The sequence below is a fragment of the Ptychodera flava genome, chromosome 1, assembly GCF_041260155.1.
Source record: "Ptychodera flava strain L36383 chromosome 1, AS_Pfla_20210202, whole genome shotgun sequence".
NCBI classification, from domain to species: domain Eukaryota; kingdom Metazoa; phylum Hemichordata; class Enteropneusta; family Ptychoderidae; genus Ptychodera; species Ptychodera flava.
In genome coordinates this window covers 52,998,943-53,024,782 of record NC_091928.1, presented here as the reverse complement: position 1 = coordinate 53,024,782, position 25,840 = coordinate 52,998,943, and the positions used below count along the sequence as shown (strand labels likewise).

At 37.4% G+C, this 25,840-nt stretch overlaps 1 long non-coding RNA gene across 2 annotated transcripts; it reads right to left on the bottom strand.

The window, feature by feature from the left end:
* Positions 1-13,622: 13,622 nt before the first annotated feature.
* Positions 13,623-25,634, bottom strand: LOC139140830 (uncharacterized). 2 transcript variants are annotated; one of them, XR_011554072.1, is made up of 3 exons: positions 25,507-25,634; positions 15,107-15,419; positions 13,623-14,772 (listed from the first exon to the last, which is right to left on the bottom strand). It is a non-coding gene; the product is annotated as an uncharacterized lncRNA (long non-coding RNA). The 2 variants fall into 2 exon arrangements; XR_011554073.1 differs by lacking the exon at positions 25,507-25,634 and adding an exon at positions 19,995-20,097.
* Positions 25,635-25,840: the final 206 nt, after the last annotated feature.

Sequence of the window (25,840 nt, the reverse complement as noted above, 5' to 3'; positions counted from 1 at the left end):
GAAAATAGGCATAAGATAAAGACTAAATTATCAAAACTGGCAGATGAGCAATCTGATATACAGCTGCAGAAAAAGATCACAGAAGTTCTCAGACTCGGAGGAATGTCTACAGTGACAACAGAAGAACAGAAAGGTGGGGCTTTATATTACTGTTACATTAATAACCTTTGCTAGAATATAAAATACCCTGTCATTACTTTGACAAAGATACTTTCATTAGACATTTGTAATTCAATTTCACTTCCTTGGTGTTATACCATTGGAAATTAATTACCAAATTTAAGCCAACAAGAATGGCGCATTGTGTTTTACTTGGCCTCATCTTTGATGGGTTACCCTGTACGTTGTGATTGTTTTTCATATGATAATATGAGATTGTCAGCAAAAACGGTCGGGATGGAGGTTGGGTACCAGCTTTTCATTATCAACTTGTATGCCAAAAGCCAAGCTTTCTGTAAATCAATGTCCTCCAGGACTAGGGAAGTCGTACAGTGCGCTGTGCAGCCCGACAGGGTACTCGAGGTCCACCTACAGAATGTAAACTTAGAAGCTTTACTCTGGGTCTGTGGCGATAGCCGCCTCGAGCTTTTTGCAGTCATTTGCCACTGCAAGCTCCCTACGGGCAGTGCCTGGCTCATTGCCCAGTAATAGCAGCTAAGGATGTACCTTGTTGGCATGGCCCAGTCATAGGCCTCCATTTCGAATTTTGTTGGCCTTCATGTATCTTTTTGACATCATAGAGAAGCCTCAGAAACTACAAAATCCTTCCACGATTAAGAGATACCGGTCGTGGTCGTTGAGTAGGTCGATCTACACCACCCTTTTCTTAAACAGTGCATTGCAGGAGCGGCTGGGGTTGGTGTAGTAGGGGGCTGGGTCAAGGCCGTACTGGTACAGGCATACCTTCGAGAAGCTTTCGAAATCATGCCTGCACTAAGGAGCTTTTTGTAGAATGCCTTCTATGGTGGGAGCTTGGCCTCGGTGAAGTGTTGCATCCGTGTACTCATAGGGATAGAAGCCGGTGCACAAAGGAGCACACCACTCTTCAGAGGACTCGTAATTCGCTGTTATGCGGAAGGCCTTGGGCTGGAAGATGGCCTCCAGCTTGTGAAGGGAGGCCAACAGCAACTTGGTACAACCAATGAACCACAGCTGGCAGGAGAGAAGGAGGTGTACTTTTCATTTTTATTAGGGATACAGGAGATCTTGCCCTCCACCTTTAGAATGAACCGCATGGAGAAATGGATGTCATATCGCCCCCCCCCCCAGATTGTGGGAGACAACAAGTGTGGCATAGTTTTTGGCAGAGTGGAGTCCTTTTTGGGTCATGTGCAAGGCTTGGCAGGTGCCAGTAATTCCTCGATCTAGCGCTTGGTGGTGTCATGATGGTATTACTATTAATGGGGTCGAGCTTAGGGCCCTAAACCTTGGTGAGCAAGGCCTAAAAGTCGGCAAACATTACAAAGGGGATGGGGAGCTCCTTGTTGTGCTTTTCGGAGGTAAGCTTGGATGTCTTTGCCCCTTCTGACTTCTTCACTCTCACAGTCACCCTCCCGATCCACTGGCACTCTGGCTCTTTGGTGTCAAGCAGATTTTGCCTAATGTAGCTGTGGGGCAGTGTGTGCAGAAGTTTTTGCGCCTGTTGGGCTGGTTTTCTTTGAAGAGCAGCCAAGTGAGGTCTTTGAATCGGGTGTAGTTGAATTTCCCAGCCACCTATATCAAGAATGTGTTTCAATCTCAGGCATTCATGTGTGCTGCTTACTGATGCTGAGGAAAATGATGATGCACTTTCTCCCAGCTAAGACATTCACGGCCAGGCCTCCCTGTTTCTCAACCTTACCAATCTGAGAAAGGGAGCTGGTTCATCGACATAGACAAAGGGCTCATCCAGACCTTACTTGTTGGGGTACTTCTATTACTTGTCCAGATGATACTTTGCATGAAACAAAGCCAAACAAACATCACACAGAAGCAGTTTTCACCTTTGTTTTTCATGTTAAAACTTGCCTTCTTGTTTCTGAGTGCTGCTGGTAGCGGGTTGTAAGAGCTACCTTGCAGGGGCTGGTAAAAAGTTATGTCCAGCTAGAGGCTGATGACCCTACCGATCACCACGCCTGAACCACTCTAGCCATGCCAAGGCAATAGGAATGACCATGTCCAGCACTTCATCAATCTCGATGGCTTGTAGTACAGCCTCTTGCCAATGGCATTAAACAGGGTCTAAGTCCTCTGTGCCACCCTCTGATTTGTCAAGCAGGAGGCGGACCTCTAATGCCAATAAGAACTTCAAGCCCTCCCAGGGGTCCGGACTTCTTCTATTAGTCTCTGGCTGATCTTGGGTTGTACGCCATCCAAGAAATCTCAAAGAATTTTTCGGGGATGAAGCTCTTTGTCAACATCCATCTGCCAGGTACACAAGTAATTTAAAATTGCATGACATGCGCAATTTAAGTCAAGGTCATCTTAATTAATCCCCTCTTTATTTGGGAGAGGTCGCTGAGGCACAGGTTGTGGGAGGGCCGTCCAAATACCCTTTTGCTTTCTTCCGAGAGCCCTCTGCTCTCAGTGCAATAGTATCAACACCTCATTTTTGTAACCACACCTCAAGATAGAGATAACTGATTTGTCAACCCCTTGCCACACACAAAGCAAGGCTTTGTGCATGATCCTTTCCTTTTCCTTTTCCCCAGGGGAAGTGGCCAAGCCCCCTTCTTTCCATTTCTCCAACCCTTTCTTCCCTCTCGGAAAGGGGCCCCAATGGAAGCTGAAACATTGAGGGGCTTCTTTATTGTTTTAAGGTCTGGCAAGGTTACAGTTGTCCAGACCCAGTCCTCCTTAAGTACTTGAGTTATATTTTATGTAGGAGTACCCTAGTAATAACTCTAATCATGCAATTAATCACAATAAAATAACCATCGATTGACTGTATTGCATTGGATTGCAGAAAACAATGATATGCATTTGTACATACTACACTTGCACAAAGTTTGAACAAAATCAGTCCAGGCATGTCTGAAAATCAGTTCCAGTGAGAGACATGGACAGACGGACTGATCTCAGAATACAAACATTCCCTTGAATTTGTCGGGGGACTTATAAAAGCTTACTGAAGACTGTGTTGTTTTTATTAATCATTATCATTCAGCTACTGTATTTATCGATCTGTGTTGTTGCCAAGGCAATTAAGCTATAAAACATTTAAATATTATTGCTAAAGATATTACTTACGTGTTCTAAATTAAAACGAAAATTGCTGCACATCATATATCCACAGAATTGCTGTTCAAAATACAAATTGGTATTTTTAGATCTTCGACCTTTAATACTCATAATCAGCTCAGGGCCATTAAATGGCCAGAGTCAAAATGCAACACACAGGTTTAAGCTGTTCAAGTGTAGGTACAGTGGAGTATTGCCAATATTCCTAGTTTCAAAGAAGATCACTAACCTGTATTACAGCTCATAGGATCAACTGAAAATTTATATTTCATATACTGACTGCATAATCCTACCTTTTCCCTTTTACACTTCAGGATACATATCAATGACGCTTGCCAGTCATGGGCCAAAGCCAGGACACAAGTTCAAAGAAGTAAGAGGTCTAGCATTCCACAATGATCAGCTTGTGGTGTGTGATAGAGGCAATGGTATGGTACATATACTGAACCAAGATTATATATGTGACAAGGTGTTAGGAACTTTCAGTGGTCAGTTCGTCAAGTCGTTCAGACCACAGTCAGTAGCCGTTTCAAAGGACGCCCTCAACTTCATCCTTGATGACAATAATTTGCAAATAGTAGTTTGTGATGAAAATGATAAAATTATCACACGAATTACTCTACCTGCAGACACAGAACCATATTGCATAGCTCTTGTGAAGGGGTTCATGTTGATTACAGATGTCAAAAGTCATCGTGTTCTGAAGTACACTCAGGACGGAAGGTATGTTTCAGAGATTGGTTGTAAAGGTCATGGCCAAAAACAATTCAACTGGCCTGGCTTTGTCAGTGTCAACAGCAGGGGTGTCACCATGGTGTCTGACTGGGGTAATCACTGCATAAAGTGTTTTGACACAGAGTTAAATTACCTGTACCAATATGGTCAGCGTGGTCTTGGCGATGGTCAACTACATTACCCAAAGAACATTACCATTGATGGCTCTGATAATGTTTATGTTGGTGATCAAGGCAATGAAAGGATTTCGAAGTGGAGTAGCGATGGAACGTGGAGTGTCATCTATTCCAAGGCAAAGTGACTGACCCCTATTACATGGCAGTGACAGCAACAGGTGACAGAATTGCTGTGAGTGGATATGGCAGCAATGAAATTGTAGTATTTTCTGAGTAGACAGAAACAGAAATGTGCTGTGTATTTCTAAATTTCATCAAATTTTATTGAGTTTGTTCACATATTTTGACTCAGTAATTTTAATCGTCCCTCATGCATTGCAAACGATCAAAGCACACAGCTTACTTTTAAATAGGTCATTTCTTGAATTTATGGCCGATATTTTGGTTTACACTATGCAAAGTCGATATCTGTTCATCTGTAGATAATGACTGCATTGAAACTTCGTTGTTTTTGACGAAATAAAGTCGAAAAACTCTGAACTGAGATCAGGTGCATGGTTGACGTTGAACGGTTAGCAGAATACAATATTATGACAAACTCGTCTTGACAAATTATCGTGGGTTTTATTTTTTTTATTTCAAAACAGAATTTTACACCAACTTTATATGTAAGAAAAGCACTTCTTTTCTTCCATATTGACATCTTCGAACCCGATTGAAAATACGATGTTTTCTACCCTTGGTTGATTTCTCTGCTTGAGGACAGAATTGTACCATAGGATGTCTTTTGGCCAGTCTAAGCATTTTATATTCATTGCTTCAATAAGGTTTGTGTGCGATGTGTGATAGTGAGCGCATGAGCGCGAGTGATTCTAAACTCCAAGAAGTGTGGAGGATTAACAGTCAGAAAAATGTAACAACTTAACTTGGTTATTGAACCACACTTTTTTGATGGTGCGGATTTGGTCGAGTGGTTCTGTCTGTTTCTTCTCCACTAGGTGACTGGATAACATAGGTTGTTATTTAAAACCCGGTTGAAAACACCATATTTGACAGTTTTTGAAACCGTTTTACTGTAAACTTTGGAAGAGCAACTCATCTGACTTTCACCTTGTATCACTTTCAACCATGTATAAGGTTGTGTTAGTGTTCCCTTTTACAGACCACCTATACAAAACGAGGTGATCCTGCCTTATTCTGCCAAGCCCTTGTGTCGAATGCCTTCCATTAAATAGTTGCTTACGTAAACAATCCTTATCATAACATATTGTCTCATAGACTCCAATGTCTAGTAGATCAACATTTTTATGAAATTCTAAAATCAAATGTCTTGTACACGTATGCATTTCTACCCATATTTCTCTAATCATGTACATTTATATCAAATATTAAATTTCTGTAAATGAAACAAATATTGCTAGTTTTATATTTGAAAAAAAAATTGTTCAAAGTTTTCTCATAGGCTATCACGTGTAATGAATCAACATTTTCGATGAAATCCAACAATTAAATAACTTGTACTCACATTCACTTTTTACCTCTCACTTCGAGCAAAGTACATTAGCATAAATTATCAAACATACATAAAAGTACAGATATAGCTAAAATTTAAATGGGAAAATTGTTAATGGTTTGTTCAATAGACTGCGATGTATTACTTGAGATGTACAGACGAATCACTATATCAGCAACATCTTGGCTTCTAAGAGTTGTTCAAAAATAGTGACACTCCCCAGAAGCCGTGTGTGGAATTTAATGACCAATAAAAATTCTTGACGAAAAATTGCTAAATATAGTTAAAAAGTACTTGCCTTCTTCCTCTGTAATTTCTTTCCAGTCCCTTATTTTTATATTGAACACAGGAAACATGGTTTAATGCCTATGTAAGGCAAGCTGACCTTTGAATATTATCGCTTTACTTGAAAGGAAGTGTTTTCGAACGAAAATATTCTTTGCGACTTCAACTTTTCACCTGTTAAAAATTTAGCAGTTTTGTCAAACGTCTCGAATATGTCAGAACAGTCAGCTGCAGGCGATATATACCTCATTGCAAAAAGAGTGCGTATATTGGCTACTTCAGACAAGATCGAATGGCCCTGATATATCTAAGTTTATTGCCGCAAAAATGCAAAATATGATGACCAGTTTTTATTTCTTAAATTTCCCTTTTCTGTCTTGAGATCAAGTATTTATGCAATTCAGACCATTGCAAACTGATAAAACCACTGATACATTAGCCACATGCCGTATATACTAACTGGTCAGGCCTTAAATCTGGCTGTGGTCAATAAATGTTGACTTCGACCAACCACCACTCGGCCGTTACTCTCAGTGAAGTGACAAATACTGTGTGCGATAATCTGTACAAAAGAAATGTTCTTTTAATGGTAAAAGAGTTTTCTAGGCAGACTTGGCTTAATTTTCCTCCGAATTTTCTCGCTGAGGTCGACCTTACATTGGCGTTAATAGAAAGAATAGAAATGAGGAAACCGGGTGTGCCACATAGTCCTCGATCCTCCGAAGGTATAAACAGTGCCTCCAAAGTTAGAATCTTGCTGTTGCTTTCGTTTACGTTTATATTTCCTAACTAACACATTGAACGGAACTTTACTGATAACAATACCTTACCCAAGAAGAATAGACACATAGTTTGGGAGAGCGATAATATTATTAAATGGATATTAAACGCTCAAAAAAGACAGTATCTGAAGACAATAAAGGCGATTTTGAATAAGGAGGACAAATTTGAATTTACAGAGGCAGACATTATTACACACAAATTTTCGTCAATTACCATTTTCCAGATATTTTCAAGAATGCGTCGTTCACATAAGATTGCATTCCACTTTCGATTCTTCTTTGTAATTGCAAGGTAAATAAATTTAGTTGACTCGTTGAAGTCATATTTGGAAATGGGATAAATTGCGATCTTTGTTTTTGAAATTTATGTACAAAAGTATATACATGTTTGAAAGTTTTGATAAATGAAAGTGGTGATAAATTTTATAACTGATTATGTTTTATTTCTTTTTCACCGTGTACTACACCTTCAATGAATATCTTAATCTAAAAAGTTATATCTGTAGTCACACTGGTTATTTGAATCGAAGTTGTATCTGCCTGACTATAATTCCATAAAATCAATTTTCGCAGTTTTATAAGTTAAATGGATCAAGTACAAATAGTTTTCACCAAAAAAATTACCAAAGAGTGATACACTTTCACTTTCCCATTTAGTAGTGAAAATTGTCATGTCAAAGAAGCCAACATATTTTATTTTGCGCCCTTTGTTGTCTCCCTTGGTTAAGTTTATAAACTGGTGATTGAGCAGTACTAGCAGCAAATGAACAGTTTTATTTATAATATTGACAAAGTAGAACGTGTTATAGCCATCCTTAAAACAAACTTAGTAAATACAGAATGACATCGGGATACATTTCACTAATGTTTACGGGAGAAATTCAGACTTTGATGTATCATAGTAATTTCTGGTACATAGTGTCAGCTTTTCTTAGTTTTCTAAACTTTGTTGTCAGTGAAATAAAATCTTAATAAAAATATAATTGGCGGTAACCTGAAACGACTGTAAACTTTTGGAATAAAACTTCAAGGAAAGAGCATGATAAACGGATTTGTGGATGTAGCTAGCAAATATCACGAATGTTGAGTGGCAAAGTTACAATGCTCAATTTGTAGTCGCTAAACTCTCGAGCTTTGGACATCCGACTCTAATTCTCATGATGATAGCAGAATCATCAGTAACTGTCTTCCTTCTTCTTTGGCAAATTTATAGACTTTGTCCCAAATAACGATAACACATGAATAGAAAAAATAAGGTATTCCTTATGCATGTATGCTTATATCGAACGTATCTGGAGTTACAACTTAACCATCAAAACTTAGCACGTGACGCGTAAATCCGCATGCTGTCTTATCATTTTTGTGCATATTCAAAAGAGGAACTTACTTCAATTTTACATGGGGTTAATGATGATATATGAAGTCGAGAGAGTCTTAATGGCATTGATGTAACACGCATAAAATGCAGTGTTGGGTTTTTTCGGGTTGACGCTGTTTAAGGTAAAATTACCATCACACATACAAAGTGTTTTGTTTTAGGCAAATTGTATGCCTTTTATTCAGAAAAGCGCACACTCCATGATGTCGCTACTGACGTTCGGATTGTGTGTGCAGGCATCGAAATAACATTGAGTTCACTGAAAATGAAGTCTTGGAACGAGTTCATGTCTTAGATTATATGTGAATTTACCTGGCAATTCAGCCGACTTTATTCAAGTCTTGCACTTCAGCTTCTATTATGTAGTAGTGGTTTATTTAATTTTTTTCAAGAAAAGGAGCTCTGCACATCAATTAGACTGAAAGATTAAGTCGTGTGCGGGCACTCCGGCAATTAGTAAAGGGTCGTAGGTCGCAGTGCGCCGGAACGCTTTCACATGACTGAATGTTTCAGTCTACCAATCCATCTACATGAGATATGTGGACACGTGGCTTAAAATTCAATTGCAATGAAAAAACAGAAGTTACGGTACGTTCAGTCGTTTTTATTAACTTCGCTTTATGAACAGAATAGAGTTTTGTCAGTAAACCAGGGATCGCTGTATCTAAGCATACATTCCGTAACAATACATCGATTAAAAGCATATCTCATAATATCTGTGGGTCCATAGCTGTGGTGCCCCGGGTTAAAAATCGAAAAAGTCAAAACCAGCCCGTAAAAGGAGAAAATTCCGTCCGAAAACATCACAGCTATGGACCCACAGCTAATCTCATAATAAAGCTGTTACTAATGGTTGAAACCAAATCTATTTTGCCTGCATCATCTAGTTTTCTGATAATTTCGTAAATCTTAACCAATAATAAACACATGTTTTCATATATGTAGATCTTCGTAGAAATCTATTATATTCACCTGAGACAATTTCAGTGTATACAGTGCTACCAAGACCTAGTAAATCAACAAATGAAAATGTGCTATGTCAATGGTACGGGAATACCCAAATTCCAAAATTTCTGCCCCATAGCATAAAACAGGAACAACACAACAATAAAACAGCGTTCTGTATAGACACAGAAAAAAATTTCTGTAAAACAATTTAAATCTGTGTGAGAGCCTTTTTACCAAGAGGCCAACTCAATTTTATCTGCAGACCAACAAATTAATAACCTAAGGTAGTTGTACTGTTGTAAATAACTAACTTCACTCCCCATAAAGGACAAGTTTTCACGATTTTATAGACTGAAAGATTCAGTCGCGTGCGGGCGCTCCGGCGCATGCGACCAACAACCCTTTGATAAAGGGTCGTAGGTCGCAGTGCGCCGGAGCGCCCGCACGCGACTGAATCTTTCAGTCTTACGTTTTTAGTATACCACCATTTCTTAAGACTTACCCATCATGCATCATTGCTTTGTCTCATTTTAAACCGATGCGTCGACCATCGCAACATTCAGTCTTGGTACAGTGAGGTTACAGGCGCTATTTTTGAATGGTGGATAATTTGGACGTTATTGTACCAGCAAACAAGCAGTTTTGAAATAATCCAGACTTGGGATGACAGCAACTGTGATCAACAGTTTTGCAGAGTGTGCTGCCTGATTCAGTGAGAGCTGGACACTGACACTGCCTGTTGAATTTGATGTCAACTTTCGTCGCAGTCACCAGGAGTAATCCCATTGTTGTTTTAAACTCCTTGGTCTTAGTCCGTGGGCTAGAGGGGCCCACCGTGTACCCCCCCCCCATAAACCTACTACATGGGTATTTTTTTGTTCTTTGGGATCTGCTGAACTAGAAAAAAGATGTTAACATTGGATATTTTGGGATGCACTACCTGTCTGCACTGGTTTTTTATTTGTATGTACCGCAAAAAATGGCGAAAAATGGGTAGGGGTAGGGGGTACTATATCCTCCCCTAAATTGAGTAAACTAGCATGAAATAGCACAAACCTTACATTTTTGGAAAGCTCAGATATTGCTCTTTCTGAGGAATACCAACTTTAGCAAAATTAATTTGTGTACATAGAATAGGACGACTTTACAATGATTTTTTTGACAATTTTGAAATTTTTTACCCAAAATACCATGCAACAATTGTGATTTACTTTTTATTAAGCAAAATTTTCACAACTTTTTGTGTTTAAATTATTTATTCCGACATATTAAACAAGAAAAAAAGTGTTAACATCAGATATTTAACTATACACTACTTCTCTAGCGTCAATTTTGAAATGCGTGTATCTGTATGGGGTGTGCAAAAGCTAGGGGTAGGGGTACAACATTCTTTCCTTGATGAAGTAAACTGGCTTGAAATGCCATATACCTTATAGTTTTAGAAAGCTTAGATACTGGTCTTTCTAAAATGCATAAGGTTTTAGTAAAAAAATATGACGTCATAGAATTGGATAACTTTAAATCGATTTTTTCTGATAATTCAGCAATTTTAACCGGAAGAAAATACGATAACTATTGTTTCCTCCCAATGAAGCAATTCAAACAGATTTATGGATGTTATTTACTAATTGCAATGTGCTGAAGAAGAAAATAAAAGTCAAAATTTGGTATTTACAATGCATTATTGTCTCTACTCACTAAAATTGCAAGTTTTGCTACATTGGTATATCGTGAATGGGCATTTTATTGTTATGCAATGAACTAATGCACAGCCTTAAAAAGAAGACTTTAAAACGCACACGACACATTTAACAAAAACATATGCGAGTCGGTAATACTCTGACTTCACGGTACCCTTCAAAACATGCAAGTAACAGTCATTCAATCCCAATATTTTGTCTGTTAAAAGTCTTACTCATATTTTTGACATGTCCCTGTACCAAATAAAATATATTTTATACAAAGCATTGCCTTTGGTAAAGTGTCTAGGAAAATAATTGGTAGAATTTGACATTAGTTTTGACTGTAACTTGAGACATAAAACTTTGGGGTATGGGGTAAGTTTTGGTCTCATTTCATGAAAAGTATAGAAGATATTGCATATTGCAATATATCATTTTAAAGAAAAGTAAATTCACTTTCAAATGATACCGCATATGCCTCTTTATGTTCAAAATAAGCTCAGTAGAAGACTTACAAGAAGACAGGTTTAACAAAAACGAATGTGATTCATTAATACTGTGATTTTGCAGAACCCTCCAAAATATGACTGTTACAGCTACAAGATCCCAATATTTTTTCTGTCAAAAGTTTATTTCAGGTTTCTAACATGAACTTGTAGCAAATAACACAAAGTTAATACACAGCATTGCCCTTTGTATTATGTCTAGGTAAATAATTGGTAGAATTTAGATTAGTTTTGACAGTAATTTGCGACATAAACTTTGGGGTATGGGGTAAATTATGGCCCTATTTCATGAAAACTATAGAAGATAAGGCATATTGCTATATACCATTTTCAAGCAGAATAAATCACCTTTCTAATGATACCCCATAAGCCAGGTCATGTTAAACAGTAAGCTTAGCAGATGACGTACATGAAGACAGGTTTGACAAAAATCCATGTGATCACAAAATCGTGATTTTGCGGTACCCTTCAAAACATGACCGTAACAGCTATTGAGTCACTATATTTTGTCTGTTAAAATCCTATTTCTTATTCTAGGAATCCCGAGGCTTCTGAAAAATACAGGTTTGTTATCCTGTGTGGTTTGGGGGGGGAGGTGCACGTAGACGCCCCCTCTAGCCCACGGCCTAATAGATCATTAGTAATGCTTGCTGCATAAGTAAGACAAGGAGGCATAGACAATTTTCCGAATACGTCTTATCAAAATTATTTTATAAAAAAAATATTTAAACAGTAAAGTATAAAAATAGACAGTCATCAACAATCTATTTACTTTAAGGAGAAAATGGCAATATGACTACGTGTGTGCGTTTTAAAGTCTTCATTTTAAGGCTGTGCATTAGTTCATTGCATAACAATAAAATGCCCATTCACGATATACCAATGTAGCAAAACTTGCAATTTTAGTGAGTAGAGACAATAATGCATTGTAAATACCCAATTTTGACTTTTATTTTCTTCTTCAGCACATTGCAATTAGTAAATAACATCCATAAATCTGTTTGATTTGCTTCATTGGGAGGAAACAATAGTTATCGTATTTTCTTCCAGTTAAAATTGCTGAATTACCAGAAAAAATCGATTTAAAGTTATCCAATTCTATGACGTCATATTTTTTTACTAAAACCTTATGCATTTTAGAAAGACCAGTATCTAAGCTTTCTAAAACTATAAGGTATGTGGCATTTCAAGCCAGTTTACTTCATCAAGGAAAGAATGTTGTACCCCTACCCCTAGCTTTTGCACACCCCATACAGTTACACGCAATTCAAAATTGACGCCAGAGTAGTGTATAGTTAAATATCTGATGTTAACACTTTTTTTTCTTGTTTAATATGTCGGAATAAATAATTTAAACACAAAAAGTTGTGAAAATTTTGCTTAATAAAAAGTAAATCACAATTGTTGCATGGTATTTTGGGTAAAAAATTTCAAAATTGTCAAAAAAAATCATTGTAAAGTCGTCCTATTCTATGTACACAAATTAATTTTGCTAAAGTTGGTATTCCTCAGAAAGAGCAATATCTGAGCTTTCCAAAAATGTAAGGTTTGTGCTATTTCATGCTAGTTTACTCAATTTAGGGGAGGATATAGTACCCCCTACCCCTACCCATTTTTCGCCATTTTTTGCGGTACATACAAATAAAAAACCAGTGCAGACAGGTAGTGCATCCCAAAATATCCAATGTTAACATCTTTTTTCTAGTTCAGCAGATCCCAAAGAACAAAAAAATACCCATGTAGTAGGTTTATGGGGGGTGCACGGTGGGCCCCTCCAGCCCACGGACTATCTACATCGTTAGAATATTACAGCCAAAACTTTGGCAAAGAATATTTGACATACCGTTACTGTGAGGAAGTGTCAATTTATTTGTGTATGAACGAGTCCTAGCTCCATTTTAAAGAGCTGTGTGTCTCGACTCCCGCTGAATCAAGCAAAAGTGCAAGGTGTGCCGTTGCCGTACAATGCAATGTGCTGCCTTAGAGGTGTCCTTCATCATTGACCCCAACTTACTTTCACCACGGTCCTTTTGTGGAGGGATCGTGTTTTCACCAAGAGGTGAGTTACAGACCCATACTGTTATCTGTGTATCGAAATTCGGACCTCGGTCTTTGAAATAAAGCGGACTGTTTCGGATTAAGTTTAGATTAGTATCTTTAAATGCACAGACTGGCCAATTTTCGAAAATGCTGGTTTAGGGGCCCATTTTACCACTGTTAAAACAGTATTTTAGCATCGGAGGAATGAGCTCTCGTCCAATCAGAATGGCGCATGGTAGCATGATATAATATAATACATGTTAAATCATTGTTACAAAACACATGACTCTAATATGGAGTAAATCGAATGCAAATCATGTAAAACTACCATGAAGGCCATCACATATAAGCCTTTCCCATCATGTAGCACACAATCAAAGGCTTTTGAAAAGTCTACAAAAATCCAATATATTCCTCCTTTACGATTTGATAAATTTGTGTTTACTATTGAATGCAAAGAAAATAGTTGATCCACAGTTCAATAACCCTTTTAAAATCCGGCCAATTCTTCGCTTACTAAATTAAATCTCTCAACCCAGTCAACAATATGATGATTTTGAATTTTTTATAAATATTTTGCTGGTCATGGTTCAAAAAAATAGATCTCTTTGTAATTATTAGTACCTTCTATTGACCCCCTTTTTATGGAGTGGATAATAATTTCCCTACAAAAATAAGGAAAATTAGCAGAAATCAAAAGAGCATTGAAAAGGTCACTTGAATACTTTGGTATAACTTGAACGCTACACTTGAAAACAATCTGGACCTGGTGACTTGTTTGTTCTCAATTTTCTTGTTCAATTTCATTGAAAGAAATTGGGAAATTTATACAAGTCACAATGCCAATCATACTTTGCTAACTCAACCTTTCATCAAATTTAAAATCGCCTGAGATGGAAATAACCAAACAAGTTGGATGAGTATATCGCTAGAGGGCGTACTCATTCAGCTCCTCAGACGTATGATAATTGGATAGAGGCAGTTAGTGACACTTTCATCTAAATATAGACAGAAGAGGAAACAGTCTATGATTTATAACATTCAACCGCAAGTGTGATGTATGATATTTGTTGGACCAGATTCTCAGAATGCTATTTAAAGGTTACATTATGGACAGTAGCATTAACATTTGTCATCTTTGGGGTAGCCAACATTTCCACTTGTAAGGTACACTGAATTTATGCGTAAATGGATACCGGTGTCGAATAAGACTTTCTGCCATATTTGGAATTTTCGCTCTAACGTCCATAAAATCAATAATCCTAGTTGGATGCAACCATGACAATGGAAATTCTTCCTCTTTATCAATAAATTTTGTTATGAATTTTCTTTGCATTTCGTGCTTCCCGCTGAAATCTTTCCGTAACATCTGAGTCATTTTGCCATCAAAAACCTCACTAACTGTCTTCCACCTAACCACATCGACCCACATGTCATTGTATTTTGCACGGGCAAAATAATTGATGCCAAAACGGTATCCTATTCCATGTTCTTTGAGCCTTTGTTGTACTTCCTTTGGTATATATGCGTTGTTGATAAGGAGCCCTATATCACCGTCTGTATCGTGACTGTAAGGTGGAAAAAAATCATATGATATTATGTCTACTTCAGCATCAAGGTTAATAGGTTTACAGGAACATTGTTAGATAGTTAACACAACAACCCAAAATCCTGATAGAAATGGAATAAGACAGTTCGCTGAAAAGCACGGTAGACGGTAAATTTACATTTGATCCGTTCATCAGACGGGAAACCACAGAGCAGGATTATCCTTTCTTGTGCCAAAGAGGGAGGGACAAAATATCTTGCAGCAATTTGTGATCTTTAAATGCAGATACAATGTATTTTATTACATGAGCGTGTCAGTCATGCAGAGGGGTTAATTAAAAACTACATGAATACCTCATTATGTCACCAGTTCTGAGTGCTCCAACCAATGTACCTTGATCAAGCCAATATGTCACATTCATGTCTTCAAATGTTGCAATCACATGACGCAACGTGTGACGTAGGTTATATTGCTGTTGTGACGTCAAGTAGCATTCGCCATTTTGAAGCGGTATGTAGGTGAGGAGATCGTAACGCCGGATTGTGTACGTAGCGAGAACTACTATCGACAATATCAGGGATACCAGTAGTCGTCGACCACAGGATTTTCGTAGACAGGTCAACTGTTTGCGTGCATGATTAAGGTAACTCATGAAGTAGCTTACACCTACAGTTTACGTCCATAGTAAGAGGAAGATAGGAAAAGTTGAATATTCAATATCAATTAAGGTAGCATGCGCCTGGGGACGACAGATATTCAGACTCTCAAACTTTTGCAACATCACTTGTGGTGGCTCATTTTGAAGCTTCTGGAGTTAATGAAGTTTTCATCGACCTGAAAAATTCGAAATTCATTTTCCCTAATAGCGATAAAACAGAGGTTGCGGCCATTTTGAATTTTAGCTATCGGTAAAATTCAGTCATTTCTGTCTCTAGAACCAAATTTGTCCCCCCCCCCTCCCCAGATTTTTCTATTTTTTTCTATTTGCTTTTGAAAGAGAATTTTTGAAATTTTACTTGAAAAAAGTTGTAGGCAAATTTGAAGTCTTTGAATTTTTAGACGTGAACTATATTAGATGCATTCACAATGAAATTAAACGAGTTACCAGCATGTCATGAAATACCCAATGATGCCAATTTTCTCCTTATTTTACCATCTACACAACTTATATACCAGTCCAGCTAAATTAGCTCATTGATGAGCAACATTCCAGAGGTTTGCACCTGTATCTTCTATTTATTTAGTTAATTTGTTTTTTATTCGGGGCTCACATGATGATCTCGAAATGCATACTGTGTGAAATATAAAAATTTACATTTACATTACAGGATCATTTTTCTTGGGAAACTTTCTGAACAAAGTTTTGCACTTTACATATTTTACACAAGAGAGTAAATTATTCAAAACTGTTATTGCAATTGAAATATGTAGCGTGTGCGACAAGCGTATACATAATTCTGGAAGGGCGAACAAATTACAAATGTAACCGGGGCATAATTTGACAAATATTTATACTTAAACTGTAGACTTCACATATTGAATAACGAATACATGGCTATGGTAGGCTCATATTTGTCTTTTTATCATTTCACTCGGTTTTATCGATATGTTTTCTAAAGATAACAACAAAAAAACAATACGCCCGTATTGTGGTCTTTTCATATTTTGTTAATAAGTGTGTGTGTGTGTGTGTGTGAGTGTGTGTGTGTGCGTTTGTGTGTGTGTGTGTGTGTTGTGTGTGTGTGTGTGTGTGTATGTGTGTGTGTGTGTGTGAATTTTTATTGTAAATGTTCGTGCCGCAAGTGCAGCTGAACTAACATCAACCGCTAATAGAACTATTCAGTGAATATCTCAGGATGACTTCACAAATAACGATTTGGGGGAGGGCTGGAGGAATCGCGATTGAAATCTTTGTTTTTTTAAAGATCATCCTCTATACCCTCAAAACATTTTGAATCCCCCTCTATATGATCAATTTGTTTTTGAAATCACCCCCCCCCCACTATCACAAGCCCGCATATTTGTAAGGGATGTGCGCGCAGAAAAAAATAAACACGTATCGCGCAGTTCTGCTCGCAGATGTTAAACACTACTTGTTATATATGATTTACAAGGTCATATTCCTATTGCAAGTTCGTAAATTGATACAGTTTTAAACGCATCAGTGAACTTTTTGGTTTTATCAGTCTAAGCTTACTAGAGATGCTCCAATTTTGGCCACGTCAATGGCTCCTGCTGAAGAGCACATAAAGTGCATCATGAACGGGTACATGTAGGCAAATTGTGAATTCCTGGCTAATTGCCATATTGTTAAACAACTGAGCACAGTGACCTATGAAAAATTTGTTTGAAAAAAAAACAAGGTATAAATGACTTAGATGCTACTCAAAATTGACAATACTTGAAGTTTACATGTTCTATAAAATAAAAACGTTTTAATCTCTAAATTTTTAGTGTAATAATGTCAAGTTTGGTTTAAAAATATTATAATTCCATTGAGTCACATATTTTTTTCATTAAATTAGTCTTTATCGTTGAAAGACTTACTGTTATATTATTTTATGATGAGAATGTGAAAATTTAGAACAGCAAGCATTGTCACAGTGACCCATCTTATTTCTTTAATATTTGATTAATTTCATGTGCCAGAATTCCAAAATCCTCGATAACTTTCAAATCATCTGGTCTTGCTTGTGTTGCTCTCTGGCCTCATCCTGTGTAGAAGTATGCTTCACTGTCATGAGCGTCATATTACCCAAACTCTTCTTCAACTACCTTATACACCGGAGTCAGAGTCACCTCTGTCACTGCTCAGGTAGGCAGTGACAGTGGCACTGCATTAGCAGGGCAGTACCTGACAGTGACACTGCCCGTAAGCATTAGCTGTGTTATCTTTGATAATTTTTATAACATTTTTGTTCAGTTTATAAAACTGTGTTATTGTTGTTCTCCCTACAGCATGTTGAACTGTCCAATATTCAGCATGCTATCACAGCCTGTGTATGTGTCCCATGAATTGTACCGTTGACAAATGACTCTCAGTCTGGACTCTCATTAAATTAAATTATTGTGTGTTTCAGCAAGCTATAGGGAGACAGCACCAAATTGTAGTTGATATATTGCACAGAAATGGTGCAAAAATCATCAACAATTGCAACTTCTGCCCTGTTACTAGGCCAAACTTTGTCTTTTTTAAAGACAAATCATACATTTGTAGAGTTCGTCAAGGTAATAGTCACAAAATGTGTTGAAATGGTTCTAGATTTTGTTTAATTATCACAAACATTAGAACAATTAGAGGATATAAAATAGTATTTATTTTTTATTGAATTACCTGCCAAAACTTGAAATCGGACAATTTGAAAAGTCAAAAGGAAAACAAACATTTTCCGCCCCCCCCCCCACCAAAATTTTTAATTCCGCTCCCCTGAATTTCTCCAGCCACCGTTTTTTATGTAAATGCAGCCTTATGGAAAGACAGAGTACCAAAACAACTAAGATGACATTGCAATTACCTATGTTACCATAAGATTTATACTTTATAAAAAGTCATCTGTTTGACTCTAACCAGGATTAATAAGATAATCGTAATCATACCAATCCATAATCCAATAACACTAGATCAGAATTCGTACAATAGTTGACAATAGTTGTAAACATAGACACAAAACAGCACAGAACAGACAGTAAATATACAGTACACGAAGACGTCCAATTCATATGAAAGAAAGATATATGGACCTCTGGCCAAAAGACCAAGAAGTGATATTACTAATATTAATATTACTAATGCTCGCTACTCGCGCCTGTCAGTATGTATACATGTGGGTGAATCACCATTCAACTTTAAAATCGACGACAAGTTTGATACCCACCAATTTAAAAATAATACATCCAAAGAAAGGAAATAAACTTAATTTTGTAACTGTTACATCGATACCCTTAAGTTGTAAATATTGATATACAGAATCAGTCACGGAATGCACCTATCATTAACATACCTACCTACCTACCTATCTACCTACCTATATACATACATACATACATACATACATACATACATACATACATACATACATACATACATACATACATACATACATACATACATACATACATACATACATACATACATACATACATACATACATACATACATACATACATACACACATACATACATATACATACATACATACATACATACATACATACATACATACATACATACATACATACATTATATGACCCCTTAGCTCCTCGCATATTCAAAGGAAATAGAACCGACAGATCGGCATACACATACATACAGAAAAATAGAAGTTTACAACTGATATACCGAAGTCCATATATTCTATATTCATGTTTAAAAATAAACATAATAATAAGTCCTAAAATAGACACAATATAAAGTTTGGCATATTAACTAGAGATCAGAATGGTGTTTGCTCCAGAGGAATCTCCAAGCCATATTTTACAGCCTTTTAACAACTGTTTAGCCGCAGCTTTTTAGTGAAAAGCAGAGAATCTGCTTTTAACATCGAAATACATTAAGTTTAATAACAATTTCAAAGATTTTATGAGGTTGTTCCATAGAAAATATGCATATTCAAACTATATATAACACTCTTATCTGAAACAGTGACAAGCCTTATATTGGAACGCTGAAATGTATAGAACAACTGTGACACTTTAGGGGTCAGACGTCTCGCCTCATATATTAAGCTGCCTGACTTTGCGGGGTTATATTAGGTTACCCGTTTATAGGGGTTACATACAGTCAATTCTTATTCATACTCTTTACGTATAAAAGCGTCACAATCGTTTGCAGCTTCCAATGTACAAGTCGCCAGGAACGAGGGCATGACCCGTCGTATTTCATTTGTTTAGTGTTCTTTGAACCATATTATGTCGTCATCCCATGGCACTTCCCTTTGTACACTTGTTGACTATTAAATGCATGGTTCTTGACAAATGCAAATATCAAATTTATGAATGTTACTTGGTTTTTATATGGCTCAATAAACAAAACAACACCTAATACGTACTTGGAATCATCAGATATATTGAAATATGCGTACTTTATATAGTTTTCTCTTTCCATATGAGTTCAATAGCCTATGATAAAACACAGTTGCTAAGCTGATCTTACAAAAACCTTTGGCGTACCCAACAGCTTTCCAGTAATTTATTGTCAACCATATGTCTTCAACTGGCAAGATTATGACTATGAATACATACCTAACATTGAGGGCGAAATATTTTCAGTCATTGACAAACACAGCTCTTCATAAGAGATCAGCACAACCTAATGCGTCAGTGGTAAAAATGTCGGAGAATTTCTGATGCAAATTCACGTTGACATGCAGCTTATGATGTAGATTCATTTTCAAATACGAAGTTAGTTACGTGATATTCTCAATTGAATACTCTATATGATAACTGAATCCTTCGGTTACACATGACTACGAATCGAGTCCCTTAAATAACATTTCCGTTCACCAAAAATATGTTCCAAACTGACTGTAATCTACTACATGTACCAACATTACATTTAATTCGAACATATGATCACATTTTCTTTGAACCGGCGAAGGGGAATACAATGGCTGCGGTGAGTAATAAGAACACATTCATTTTGAATGTGAGTTTCCAAGCTTCGGGTAACAACATAATATCAATTAGAACGATCTGGTCATTTTTTCAGAGCTCTAGGTTGTTTAGTGTTATTTTCAATCGTTCGAGGCTCACACATCAATGTGAACAATGACTCTTCCATCGGTTGCGCATCTCCACACTGAATATCGAGGGGATACTAGCAGCGTTTCTTGAGCAGATGGACTGGACTGAAGGCTACATACATACATCATACATACATACATACATACATACATACATACATACATACATACTACATACATACATACATACATACATACATACATACATACATACATACATACATACATACATACATACATACATACATACATACATTCATGCACATACATTATGATGTATACGTACGGGGAATACATAGGTAATGATCTGAAAGATATAATTATAAACGTATTGTTGTCATTCACTTTGATATCAATTCTGCACAAAGGTCAATGATTATCTTCAGAATTGTGAGATATGTACGACATTGATACGAACTGTGAGAAACCAAACGAGTAGATAATTGTTCTATTGTTTATGGTCTCTGCCGTTGATATGAACCTTGGCAATAATTACGTCATTACTAGGGAGCGACATTGATGACAAGATGACAACTATGAAAATAACCGCTTTATAGATTCTATAAACGAGGTGTCCGATTGCGAACACAGGCATTCAGCAGACAGATATTGTGCAGAGAACGCAGAGACCGCAGTCGCAGGCAACACTGGGTTTGACGATCTCGAGGAATCATCAGAAATCAGATGTTATGCATCATGATGCTGCATATGAATTTTAAGCGATTTTTCAGCATTGTCATTCTACTCTTGATTGCCAAGTGTATTTCGCATTTGAAGTACTGTACTTTTGGAAAATTCCATTACAATTGAAAGCAACGAACAATCATTGGCATGAAACAATAAGTAGAAGACAAATTGCTTTGGCCAGGGTCACGTTAATTTTAATTCTCTCTGGGCACTCGTCAATTGACGTCGCTTGTTTTAGCAAATTTTCTGCCGATGTGGTTCATGGGAAACAAATATTTGTTGTTATGATCGGAAACAATATTAAGTGAAATCTCAAATGCACGTCGGCCTGAGGACTATCTGTTTACTGTATCGGAAACGAAACAGAACGGAAACAAAAATCTTGTATTTTCAGCTTGCAATTTTGAAAGAAAAAACACTACTATCGAAAAAAAAAATAACACGGAGGTAACTTTTGCAGAATTTCACTGGTAGACACTCTAAACTTTGAGATTGGCCAAATTCTAATTCTGAAGTCAGGACATTTTTAAAATGACCTTCACTAGTAGACACTCTAAACTAGGTCACTGGTCCAATTGTAATTCTTACGTCAATTGAATATCGGTTGACACCACAACTAAAAGAACCTGTATTCATATGTAGATATAGATTGGCAGTGTCTGTGATCATGAGGGTAAAAAAGACCTCCATGCTGTGATTCGGTCAGCTGCTATTTTTCGAACTTCAAGCGCCTTGAAAATAGATTACTAGTAACAACCCATACTCAACTCCGAACGTTTACCTTCGCTCTTTACGACATTTCTGAGGTGAAGACCGTTTCTCGAGTCATTTTGGCTGACATAGCCAAATGCCAGTCAGCGGCAACAAAATCAAGAGAGAGAATTTTAGAAATCTTGAACGTTATAAAGACAAGAACGTCATATTATCGAGGGCTGTCCCAAAACTGTGTCATCGGTATCATTACAAATGCTCTCAACGGCAATCGGCAATGGGCGTTCAAGTTTAGCTGTAGTAAGCTTATAATACTTTGTCTGACATTCTTAGGCTATCTTTTACACTCGTGGACATCGGTGTCGTTGTTTTAGACTTTCGATGACCCCTTTTTCGTTTTCTTCCTTTCACGATGCTGTTTCGGTCTCTGCCTTGGATGCTGAACATGTACGGGTACGTCGCGATATTCATGTGTTCGCCATCGCTATGTGGCCTCCAGTGGAACGTACCATTTATGTATATGGGACGGTCGACGGCCGGAGCTTCTCCAACCAGTGCTCCGGGTGCTTTTCAAACGCGCAAAAGTGTCTCAAATAAAACATTTGGTATTTGGCAAAGCAACAACAAATACATGGCTTACCGACACGACTCGTCTGACTCGGATCACGTTGCCAAATATAGTCTTAGGATTCTGATCAAAACTACTGTCTGCCCCGATGATGATTTAAAACACGGTCTCCTACGTCACAAAATGTCATACGCGTCAATGGGCGGGCGGTCACTGACAAGCGAACTTGACCTGCCTTAATCACTTTTATTTGATAATAACTACAGGTCCTACCATTACTCATGCTGTAGAGTGTAACACTCGATATATGATACTATTTGTGATCCGTACTAACCTGAAATAAAATCGTCAAAAATGTCATGTCTGACCTCGCTGTGTCGCTAATACTCAAAAGTTGCCATCTTTTGGGAGCGGCCACCCCTTTGAGAAAAACGTACGATCCACCGTTCTACGCGTGATCGCTACGCATACACACGATCAGTGACGATGATCTTGACACACTCAGTTACGGTAGGTGTCAATGGGATTTTCACAGGGGATGTTGTCCAAGTGCATGCGACAATACATTGGCGCTGCCGCTTAGCTTAATCTCTTGCCAATCAAGACTTAACGGTAGTCTCAAAACGCAAAAACGTGCATCTGTTCCTCTTGTAAATTTTTATCACAAAATTTCAACCAGAAGCAGAAACTTTCAGACCATGATATTCTTCACACATGAAGATCCATATTACAGGAATACTTTTAAGGGAAAAAACAAATTTCCGACATAAAATACCCAAGTGAATGTGGAAAGCTACCTTAAAATGACCTTCACTAGTAGATACTCTTAACTAGGTCACTGGTCTAATTGTCATTCTGAAGTCAGGGCATATTTAAAATGACATTCACTTGTAGACATATTAAACTTTGACATTGTTCCAATCTCAGTTTTTCGATTCATGGCGTACTTAAATGATTTTCACTGGTCGGCACTCTAAACTAGGACATTGGCCAAATTCCAATTCTAAAGTCAGGGTATATTTAAAATAACTTCACCGGTTGACCTTGACACTGGTCTAATTGTAATTCTGAATTCGAAGTCAGGGCATATTTAAAACTGGCCTTCATCGGTAGACACACTAAAGTTTGACATTGTTCCAATCTCAATTTTTTGAGTCAGGGCATATTTAAAATGACCTTCACTGGAAATTCATAACATTACTTTGAAACCACGATTAGTCCCTGTAGATAGACTTATTGTTTTGTATTCATGCAGCTATTATCAACCTCTGTTCGTGACTGAATGTCTAAATGAAAGCAATTAATTGTCACGGGTGGCGCACTCGCTTAATCGGCCCCATGACAAGAGTTTGCAAATATGTTGTATGCATGCACCTGTTCAATAATTATTTTGTTCACATTTAAGCGTTTAGTCACGAACAAAGGTTAATAATATGTGTATGCATACTCACTTACGTTAGTCTAGTAAATTTATTGCTATGGACTAATTGTACTTCGAAATAAAAATAGTGAAAATAATGTCAAAAATTGTATAAGTCTTTGCTTTTTTGTGATGAACTCCTCTCCTAGACTGAAAGATTCCGTCGCGTGCGGGCGCTCCGGCGCACTGCGACCAACGTAAAGGGTCGTAGGTCGCAGTGCGCCGGAGCGCCCGCACGCGACGGAATCTTTCAGTCTACTCCTCTCCTTGTTTATTTTGTATCATGATATACTAAACCAGCAGCGCCTTCGTGTAAGAGGCAAATTGATATATTGACATGTGAGCTAAATCAATCATTAAGAGTGACTAAGTAGTCAGAGTTCTACCTCGGACATTGAACACTTAGTCTAGACTATAGTATTGGCTGTAATTCTAAAGGTTTATTGTTTGAAGGAAGTTGATGAAATGACTGGATTCTACAGCTATCAGTTATTGCCTATCCTTTCTCTTTCTCTCTCTCTATATATTTTGTATGCCGATCTGTAACTTCAATAACTGATACGCTTAAGTCTATATGTGCTCTATTTATATTTTAAAATATACAGAGAAAAAGTCATAAATAAACAAAATGTAAAGTTTGTCATATTTCCCAGGGATGAGAATGGTGTTTGCTGGAGTGGAATCTACAACTAGATTCCACAACTATCTAACGATGGTTTGGCAAGTCCCTTGGAAAATATGCATATATTCAAACTATATTCAACACTCAACGATCAACGATCGCCACCCAGCATGACATTCAACGATCAGTTTGAAATTTTGAAATGTAGAGAAAGTGTATCACACTATATGGGTCAGACGTCTCCCGTCATATTTAGCAGCCAAACTGGGCGGGGTAATGGTATATGACGTCACCAGTTTAGAATTCTGTGAGGCGAGGGAATGACCTTCTTTCATGTATCCAGTGTTCTTGAACTATTGTGAATGCTATTGTGTTGTGTCCTTGGTGCGCCTCTCTTTGGGTATGTTTGCTGAACAATTCGTGACGGCCTTGCAATCATATGTTTCATGAACGTTACACGTATGTTTCGATTTTGTTTTCGCTCAATAAGTAAAAAGACACCTCATGCACAAATGCCTTAATCCATAGACTCTCGAGAGTCTATGCTTAATCAGACACATCTGAAATACGCATATTTTAGATCACTTGTTCTTTCCACCTGAGTTCAATAGCCGTACAAAACATGCATGCCAAGATTCCCCGGCACAAACACTGTAGGTTCGAAATCATTTCCATATGAAAAGATACCTTACTTGAGGTGTGAACTGACTGTCAATCGGTGGTTGCTCTACAAATATCACGGGTGATGTCATATTCATAAACATTGTGATCTTTTGTTCTATTTGGTCGGTAGTTTATTTACTCTCTAGGGAGTCATAAACCATTAATTCGGTAATGCGGAATTTTTCCGCTCTCTGGGGATTAGTCTATCTACATGGTTTGTGCCGGCCAAGGGCATATTCATTTGACCTCACATATACCTCTGACATAGCAAACAATTTCCATTGATTTACTGCCAACCATATGTTTTCAATTAGCAAGATTACGACTGTATGAATACATACCTCACATTAAAGGCCGAAAAATTCCAGTTTTGACAAACTCAGCTCCTCATGAGATATAACAGCGCAAACGAATGTGTCAGCGGGAAAGTACAAGGGAATTTCGGCTGCAAAATAATTCACCTTGATTTGCCACAAATAATGAAATAGATTTATTTTCAGATTCCAAGTCTAAGCGAGGCAAGTGAATAAATTGCGGAGATGATTGCTAGTCTTTTAACCAGACTATATATCCTTCCACTATTTCACAGTACCTACTACTATTCACCTTAGATATGAGATGTTTTCAATCGAATACCCTATTATATTACCGAATCCTTTGGTTACACATGACGAA